Source organism: Capsicum annuum, chromosome 1 (genome assembly GCF_002878395.1).
Source record: "Capsicum annuum cultivar UCD-10X-F1 chromosome 1, UCD10Xv1.1, whole genome shotgun sequence".
NCBI lineage: Eukaryota > Viridiplantae > Streptophyta > Magnoliopsida > Solanales > Solanaceae > Capsicum > Capsicum annuum.
Genome location: NC_061111.1, coordinates 64,831,317 through 64,842,016, shown reverse-complemented (window position 1 = coordinate 64,842,016; position 10,700 = coordinate 64,831,317). Strand labels below are relative to the sequence as shown.

The 10,700-nt window shown below is 34.2% G+C and overlaps 1 pseudogene; it reads right to left on the bottom strand.

Moving 5' to 3' along the window:
- Window positions 1-2,064: 2,064 nt before the first annotated feature.
- The window catches only part of LOC124897731, a 30,764-nt pseudogene continuing 22,128 nt past the window's right edge, over window positions 2,065-10,700 (bottom strand).

Sequence of the window (10,700 nt, the reverse complement as noted above, 5' to 3'; positions counted from 1 at the left end):
GGATATTAGACAAAATAAACATGGGCCAATATAGAATAGTGGGTCCCTTTATTTTAGCCTAGAAGAGAAGCTTCTTCTTTGTCTTTTTAGTATTTTAGTTTCATTGTTTAGCTTAGAAGAGAAGATTGATTTTAGCTTGTAGCTTCTATAAATAAAGGTGATTGGCAAGGAATATAGAAGAGAAGAAAATTCCCAGATATTGTCTCTTATTTTAACACAAACCAATATCAAATTACTAACAAGAAGTTATTTAGGTCAAAAATCATGATGTCCTATTCAAATTTCAGATTATAATTTCTTTTCCAACACAATTTTTACTCTTGAAGTTGTAAGTATGATAGTTAGGCATGAACAACGTCCTGACAGTCTTTACAAAATGTATAATCTGACACAATTCTATGTTCAGCTCAAACTCTCCATAAATTCTAGACAGTCTCCCATCTGTAGCACATCTTGTGTACTACATAGTTTTTTTCAATTAAACATTTGTCAAAAATTGTTCGAGAAATGAAGTTTTTTGAATAAATATAATCCTTTTCTTTCTCCCTTCATTTACAATTCCTGAATGAAGAAAAGCCTAATAGACAAATCTTTCCTAATTCTAGGTAACTTTTCAGTTCCTTGATTTTCATAGACAAACTTTTCATTAAATTTTTCTGATTTGATCTCTCCTTGATATGCGAGTTTCAATACACAAATGTTATATGTCTAACTTACGCTAATTTAGATATATATTCGAGGTTTTGAGTTGTTGTTTGAACTGTTTAAACTTCTGTATGACATCATACCTTTTTCTTCGTATGATGAAGTTTTTCTATTAAAAGAAGAGAAAATGCTCTGTTTCCACCCTAAACTATAAACGAAAATGCTGAAACACACCCTAACTTTAGGAGGGTCCTACTACCGCCCCTGGACTAATTAAAGCCATATTTTTGGCAACCTTAGAGCCTACGTGGCACATAAGTATGCCTACGTGGACCTTCAGTGTGTTGATTCACTGATGTTCCGCGTATGTGCTACGTAGGCACTAAGGTTTCCAAAAATATGGTTTTAATTAGTCTAGGGGGTATTAAGACCCTCCTTAAGTTCAGGTATGTTTCAGCAATTTTCTGTATAGTTCATGGTGAAAATAGTGCATTTACTCTTAAAAAAACTAAACACTAGAGGAGATTCAGAAAAGCAGATCTAGTATTTTACGTGAGTTATATTTTGTGACATATGATGTTGAACGTAACATAAATATGTCTTTAATGAAATGTAAGTATGTATATATAGTTTAATTTAAAGTCAAATAATGATAGATACATATGGGAAGATATGTACGCATTGTTACAAATGCGGATAAATACAATACATGACTCAGGGGTCGGAGATTTTTGTTTTGTTTAAATCTCATGGGCAAAAACCTGAATCCCTTGCTAGAGGCTCACCATTCATCTTTCTTTTAGTGCGACTGTTTTTCTATCCCTACACGCAAATTCCCTATTTCGGAGCTTCTACTTCCTCCCCCTCCTTGTGGAAACCTTCTTCACCAGTGACTTCACGCTCTTAGAAGGTGCCTATTTAGCCGGCACCTTTTTGGCTATTACAGCATTCTGCGAATCTTTCCAACTTGGAGTCCTTCTATAGCAACCTTTGTGACCTCAGCTGTCTTAGTGGCAGCCTTTGCATTACCAGGAGCAGCCTTAGGCTTTGCCCTGGCAGCAAGGTTATCCTTAGTAGCTGGCTTTGCTTTCGGCTTGACAGTGTTTTAGGCTTAGCCTCAGCAGCAGACTTCTTTTTTGATAGTGCAGTATTAGAAGCCGATGGAAGTTTGTAGAAGCTCTTAATTACTTTCATCAGTTTTTTGAAATTTGGTGGAAGATTTTTCTGGTTTTCCTCAATGGATTTGATAATGGCGTACTTCTTTAGTCCGAATTCTACCCATTCTTAAACCCATTACGTCTAACCTCACACACCTCCTAGACGGGTTACTATTTGCCTTCATATATTCTAATACCAAAATGAACTGTAAAGATGCGAAATATAAAAAATGAAGTATTAGCCCTTTTAACAAAAGCAAGCATACAAAGTTTAAAACATAAAATAATGTACAGAAAAATAATAAAGCATTAACAATCAATGAAATTTAACCACCTACGGAAGGTTGAATCAATCAAATTTAACTAAATTATAGATCCACCTTCTATCTTTCAGGGGTTGATTTTCTTTTGTGGTGGCTCCAGAATATTTGTCAAAGCATTAGCACCATTTATTTCAATGGCTGCCTCATCATAAGCCACAGCAGCTTCCTCAGCAGTGTCAAAAGTTCCCAACCAATGTCTAGTATTGTTTCTTTTGTCTCGGATCTCTGCTGCCCACCTGCCCCATTTTCGTTGTCTAACTCCCCTGTATTTCTTCATGTTTACTTGAAGCTGCTTCTTCTCTTTGGATTTCTTCTTTGAAATCACCCTAGTCCTTCCATTTTCAATCATGATTTCCTTTATCCACAACTTCTTAGGTCTCTGGGACTTCTCTCCTTGAAGCATTTCCTCCTCGTCACTAGACGAGTCTGTGGCTTCATTGTCCGTCATGTAAATACGCACAACACGCGGCATGACAACCGAACTTTTGCCCGCTTTTTTGATGGATTTTTCTACTCTTTCAATTTTTGAGGGTTTTTCAACTGCCACATTTTGGTGATGCTCATCATTAGAGGCCATTGCTTCATGAAAGAGAAGTCCATCAGATCCGACATGTTATATAAAATTGTTTAATGAACTTTTATTAATATGAAGTGATTGCGTTATATCTCTTCCGATTATTCTAGAAGGAAATATAAAAGGGAAAAAAAGATAAACAAACAAAAACCAAACTGATGGAAAAAAAAAAGAAAAAGAAAATAAATTATTCTCTTCTTTTGGCACCTTCTAATTTCGAGAGTCAAACAAGTTTTAACCAATATTCTTTTCATCAATTTTTTAAATATTTTAAATTGTAAGTTATTGTGACTTATAATAATTTTTTTATAGTTCTCAAAAATATTAAATTCTCTTTGGATCGGAGGAAATTAGATTTCTTATCTTTTTACAATTTGACTAGAAGAAATTAATTTTTTGATGTAGATATCTTATAAAAATATCTAGAATAAAAGAAATTTGTAATGGTATAAAAAATCATTTCTCCCTAAATTTATTATCATTTACCTTATCATAATTGATGATTGTAAAATTTACCCCCACTCACTGAAACTCTACATTTTTTATATATCATTCTCTTGAGTTCAAAATAGAAAATTTTCAACACATTAATAAGTTTGTCAAAAATCCATCAATGGATTTCATATAGTTCAATAAATAAAATGCTCAAAAACAAACCAACCTAAAAAAAATGAGAAAATAAAATCTCTCTCTCATACATATTAAATAGAAGAAATGGTCTTTTAAGATTGTTACGTATAAAATAATGATTTATATGTAAAATTGAAGAGTTTTTTTTTATAATAGAGACATAAAACTAAAAAAAAAACATTATAAATGGTTGGAAATCCATTTCTCCCCACCTAAAGCAGTAGCATTACACATATAAGTTGATGAAATGTGTTTATAGAGGCACAAAAAGACTCACATGTCACACATAAGTTGCTTCAAGAATATGACTCGTGGCCCATAAAAGATAAAGAAGTTGAAATCGAACATACCTTCAAAAGAAACTCAAAAGCACTCAGACAAACTAGTAATGCAAATCTTTCGTCTTGCCTTTATATGTTTTGTCTTTTGATAGTGATTTATCTAATTCAAAACTTTAGCAACAAAACAATCATCACTATATAGAAATGGTAAGAAACTAAATATAAATAAATAATGTTTTATACTTGGATGTATTTCATAAAAACTTTCCAATTTCACATGTCATTCTTATCTTATATGTTGACCAATAAAAAAAGGAGTCAACATTTATATCTTTAATCTTAATATATAATCTTTATCTTTATTTTTAATATATTAATAGTATGAAAAAACTTAGAAATGTTGTTTTGAACTTTCTGCCCTTAATTAATGGAGCTTGTAATAGATAAAATCTCCTTTTCACTTATTTTCTCTAGTTTTTAAATCACTATATTTGTAATTTTAACTGCTAAGTATATGAAAAGAAATAAAGCACCATGATAAAAAAGGATTTTTAAACTCCTTAAAAATATGATACATTCTTTTTATACCAATACATAAAAAGAAATCCTAAAATATGACTCTTAAAATCTATGATAAAATTATTATAATAATTAATGTATGTGAAGAAAATCTTTATATACGCTAATTCTTTCATGGGGTTTAAGCTATCTTGAGGAATAGGCTATGACCCTACCTCTATGCATCAATACACAATCAAGATCAACTCTAGAAGCATCACAGTAAACTACAAACCCATCTGAACCATCTTGCAAAGTCAATACTGGGTTGAATTGAGTCGAGTCTTCAACTCCTGGAAACTCTTCTTACTAGAATCTGACCACTGAAATTTGACTTTCTTCTGAGTCAATAGAGGCATGGGGATGCATTAGAAGATAACCCTTCAACAAACCGTCTGTAATAGCCATCCAAACCCAAGAAACTCCTGATATCTGATGGAAAGGTGGGTCTGGCCAGTTTCTCACTACTTTGGTCTTTTAAGGGTCAACTCAAATGCCATCATCAGAGACAATATGGCTATGGAAAACTACTAATCTTATCCAAAACTGGCACTAACTGAATTTGGCTAACAACTGATGGGCGCTAAGAGTCTGGAATACAATTCTAAGATGGTCTGCATAATCATTTTCACTACACGAATGGAGAAGAATATCATCAATGAAGACTATGACGAACATATCCAAGTACTGCTTGAACTCTCTGTTCATCAAGTCTATGAAAGTTGCAGGGGAATTAGTTAGTCCAAAAGACATAACAAGGAATTCGAAGTGACCATACCAACTTATGAATGTTGTCTTCGAAATGTCATATTCTCTGACTTTATGCTGATGGTAGCCGGATCTTAGGTCTATATTAGAGAAATAACTGGCACCCTAAAGTTGGTCGAATGATTTATCAATCCTGGGGAGTGGATATTTATTCTAAATTGTGACTTTGTTCAACTGACGGTAGTCGATGCACATTCTAAGAGAACCATCTTTCTTACACATGAAACCGATTAGAGCATTCCATGGAGAAACATTGGGTCTGATGAATATCTTCTCTAAGATATCTTTCAACTGTTCTTTTAATTCTCTAAGCTCAGTCGAAGCCATTATTTAGGGCAAAATAGAGATAGACTGGGTATCTGGAAGGAGATCTATTTCGAATACAATTTTCCTTTTAGGAGGAACTCCGAGGAGATCTTCAGTGAATACATCTAGAAATTCCCTTACTACTAAATGGATTTGAGACTTGGAGTCTTAGAACCAGAGTCTTTGAATTAAATAAGATGGTAAACACACCCCTTAGATATAATTTTTCTCACCTTAAGATAAGAAACAATCTGACCCCTAAGCACAGAGGTACTACCCCTCAACTCAATGACTTGTTTATTGGGAAACTAAAACTGAACGACTATATTTTTGGAATCAACTAAGGAATAACATGAGTTGAGGCAATCCATGTTGAGAATGACATTAAAGTTAGTCTTCTCTAACTCCATAAGATCTGCTGAGGTAACTCTCTAGGACACTATAATTGAATAGTTCCTGTATACCTGCCTGGCTGCAGTGGAGCTACCTACTAGACTAGACACTGAGAAAGGTTTGACTAAAGATTCAGGACTAACACCAAAATTGACTACTAAATAGGGGGTTACAAAGAAGAGTGAAGCTCCGGGTATAATAAAGCTTTAGTATGTAGATGAAATACTTGTAACGTACCCGTAACTACGTCAGAAGAGCTTTCCTAATCCTGTCACGACTAGAGTGCATCCAATATATTTTGGAACTGACCATTGGTGCTAGAGCTGATGACAAATTAGATTGACCTTGTTGGCGTAAATCCTTTCCCCTATGAGAAACTACTGGACACTCTCTAAACCTGTGGCCTAGCTTGCCACACCCAAAATACACATCACTACCAGCCTTAAATAGACCCTGAAGATTCCTGCCATATTTTCTACAAACCTAATTTATACAACCACTGTTCACGCTACCCTATGACTTAGAGGTGGGTTCTCTATCCTAACTATCATTCCCGAACATTAGAAATGGCGCACTAGCTAAAGATGGAGCTAAAACTGAGAATTTCTTATGGATCTGAGAATAGTTTCCATCCTCTGACCTCGGTTGAGAAAAGTTAAAACTACATACTTTTGCCCTCTTATTCTCTCTCTCTTTCTCCTTAAGCTTCTATTCCTTATTCTGGTGAGCATGAACCATGCACCTAGATAGGTCTATATCTTTAATCAACATAGAAGTCCGACACTCCTTGACCACACTATCAGATATACAAGAAACAAACTTACTCATTCTATACCTATTATTAGCCACAATCGAAGGAGCATACCTCGCCAACTTATTTAACATAATTGAGTATTCCTTCGCACTCATACTGCCCTGGTCAATTTAATGAACTCCTGCGATACACCAGAAACAAATTTACTCATTCTAGACCTATTATCAGCCAATATCAAAGGAGCATACCATACTAACTTAGTGAACTTAAGCGAGAATTCTTTCATATTCATACTAACCTATGTCGCGTTAATGAACTCCTTTACCTTAGCTTCTCTCAATTCTAAGGGAATGAATTTGTCTAAGAAAGTCATGGAAAATACCTCCCACTCTACAGGCCCTACCTCAACACCCCTATCCTCCTTTTACTACTTACACCAGGTGTGAGCTACATCCTGCAACTAGTATGCAGCCAACTCTACACTCTCACTCAAAGTGACACCCGTAAAATCTATCACTTTTTGAACCATATCAAGAAACTCCTGAAAATTCTCCTCAGACTTAGATCTCGAAAACAAGGGGGAATTCATTTAGGTGAAATGTCGAGTCCTAGTTGCAACTGTATTTGCCACTTGGTTAGATAGGAAAATAACTTACTGGTTGTTCTGAGCTGCTAATGAATGAGCTAAGGTAGTGAAAGCATCTCTGAACTCGGCGTGAGAGAAATTCTCATGATCTTCCTAAACAAGCGAAGGTGCAAGATGGTCCCTATCCCTTCTTTCATTCTTTCTTTTGTGAGGCATAGTCTATAAACGGAATGAAAAATAAGTCAGAAATAGAGTTTAAATAAAGGTCATGCTCATTCACACGACATGAATACAAAAGGAAGTGAATCTTTTTCTAAAATATTTCATAGCCTTTTGTCCATAAGTGTGGAACGCTTCACCCCCATGCACAAGACTCTAGTCAACATAGGTTTCATACTCCCTAGGACACTTTAAAAACTTAGGCTCTGATATCAAGTTTTGTCAAGACCTGAGGCTACCACCTAGTCGCGACAACTATGCTTACGGTCACAAGTGACTACAAGCTAACCCATGAGTTGGTACCTGTTGTGAGCATTGAATAAAATATGAATATAACACATATGCGGAAGATAATCTAAAAAAGAAATATGTATCTAAATAATGAATTGCGAAATATAAATATCTGAAACAACTAATAAGAATTGAAAGTAACTAATTGGCTGTCTTACTATTCTGTCTGCATGTCTGAAAGCCTCTAAACTAATTGAGGAGTTGATGGGACAGACCCCCAACTAACTTCGACTGACTAAGTAAAATGAAATACTAGAATAATTGAATAATCATAACATATCCTCCATGGATGGGAACTTACCACTAAGGCTATTAGATTATGTTGAGTTGTCTAATTGCGGTTGAGAAACTATTCTTCTAAACCTATGATATAAGACATCATAGCGCAAAAAAGAATAAGTGGTCAGTTTTGGAATGTACTGGTATATGAGATGAGGCTAGGCTAATATACATAGGGTACTATGCCTATGAAATAAGCACTAACTTTATAGCACGAGATAACTGAACATGAATGCATGAAAATTGTGATATCTGAGAATGCAAGACCAAACATAAATATGTAATATAAAATAAGTCTAAAATCTGAAAGACTGTAAATTGTATAACTAAACAAATGAATGTATGTACACTTGGTCAAGCAATCCTGAACTAAACTTATATTGAATACTTTACTGATACTGTAGGAGGTATCAACTAACTGATATGCCCCAATCTGATCAAATTGGGGTCCAACCTGTAACCCTAGTTGGAAGGGTGTCAGTACCATGCCATGGGTACCAATAATGGTTGTATGGATCCACTAATATGATGTCCCTAAGGACTAGGGATTCAGTCCTAAACTATCGGGTGACCCCTAAGAGAGTGTCAGTCCTAAACAGTGATATCTCATAATCTTGTAAGGTAGAGAATGCTTCTATTTTTATCTCCCGCAAAATTTTATTTCATGATTGTACCAATGTAAATCAGGTCTATTATCACAAAATATACTCATGCCTTATGTTGTGATGGCTATAATCCTTGGAACTCATGTGCAATGTCATGTCTATGTCAATTCTTATTATCTCGCGCTTCGTGCTTACACGATCACTAGGGTATATCATGATGCTCGTTTGATTCCTTTGCATATTTTTTGAGGAAAAATGTTCAATGTGAGGTTACGTTATTTATTTAATACTTTTAGAGCTTCAATAAGTTATTACCCATCATTCGGGGATGAATGATCACAAGGGAGAGATAATGTATCACCCCTCATTTTTAAGCTAGAATCGAACTATCATTCCTATGTATGTAAACTCTAATCCCATGACTTATATTTAAATTCATGTGTAATGATCCTTATACTAGTGTTTGAAGTGATTATAAGGTGAAAAATGTCATACGAATCACTTAACAAAGATGAGCTAAGAGCCTTTGATTCAGCCAAATTTATGTATTTGATTCTACAAGGGTCAACTTTGAATGTGTATATATTTTGATATATATGGAATTTTTCATCTCAAGCCCCACTAAATTGTATATAATTGAATTATCTTTCCAACAATACCAATTTCACCTTAATCTAATACCCGACCGAAAAGTTATGATCATTTTCATAAGAACTCGTAAGCTACCCCGATAAGATGCAGTTGCATCCAATTTTTTTGATTTAATAATTTAGGAGCAATTGGGCCTTTTCCCTCCTTAACCGAATCATCCATAACACGACTTGGGGCATCTTTTAGGTTGTTATTTGCAATTCTTCTCCAAATCCCTCTCAAGAAAAACCCCTCCCCTTTTCCCAAAAACAAATTCAATTTCTTTTTCCCCAAGCAATCAAGAATCTAAGTTTCCCAAGTTCAAGAACCTTCAAGAATAGTGTTTCTTTCCCAATTCAAGGAGCATAAGGTACGTGGGGCTATCCTTAATCTCATGGGCATAGTTTTTACGATTTTAACCAGATTTAAAGTTATATAAGTATGTATATGTAGTGACTTTTGGAAATTGTTCTAAGAGAATGCATTGTGAAACCAATTTGTTGAAAGTACTTAACGGTCATAGGTTTATTTTTTAGTATATCATCATGAACAGTATATTAAAATTTGCAGAAAAGACCCAATAAGTTGAAATCCAACTTAAATGTAAACGTAATTTATCCAAACCTGAAATAAAATGTTATGACATCAATTGTATATGTGTATGAAGCCTCAAACTTGGTACTGAAAAATCTAAGTCGAGACATAGCCCCGATGATACCATAAAATAGATTATCAAAGTCTAATTTAAGGAAAATCATATAACTTCCAGAATATGGAGGGCTTACCACTTGCTTAAGTTGTCCTGAAGAATCCTATTGCAACATAGTACTATGATAAAATACTATTTAATCTAAATCATGAAATATTGTAGCGTCTGAAAACGGCTAGTACGACGAATACTGGTATGCAACCCAGGGGAAGGTACAAAATATTTCATAAAGCAAGTATAACTGAACATAAGTCGTGAGAACAAATTAAGGAAAGTAACTTAATGTATAAGACATAACATTTGTTATTTTTAGTTCTGTACTAGGAAGTATCACCAATATTATATAACTCATGAGCTATATGAGTTTGGTTTGTCCCCAACTGTCGGTGCCTCAATCCATATTTTCTACTTGGACTGAGATATACATCACCATGGCCATAATATCATCCTATTAGTGGAAAATCAAAAGGTCATCTTGTTAAGAAGTGAACCATCCCTATGTCATCTAAACATAGATTTCAACCGTTTGGTCACGAGGACATACACCTTATCGTTAAACTACATAATTCTCTTTAAGCCCATTTATAATATTTTCATGAACATTAAACATTTGACAAAATATAAACCTTTCGTAGGTGCAATCATTTAGTTGGTATCATCATATCAAGACTTGCAAGTCATACATATCATTCCATAAAATTTTATAAACTCGTTAACTCATTAGCCCAACCATTTTGATGGCTTATAATAAGTACATTTGAAAAATCCATTAAGGTTTTTTAGAGTCACTATACATTCATTGTTTTTGCAAAAATATGGGCAATGGGGGTAAATCTAATTTTATCACCATAAGGTTTAGAATCTCCCAAAGTGATATAATAAGTACATTTGAAAAATCCATTAAGGTTTTTTAGAGTCACTATACGTTCATTGTTTTTGCAAAAATATGGGCAATGGGGGTAAATCTAATTTTATCACCATAAGGTTTAGAA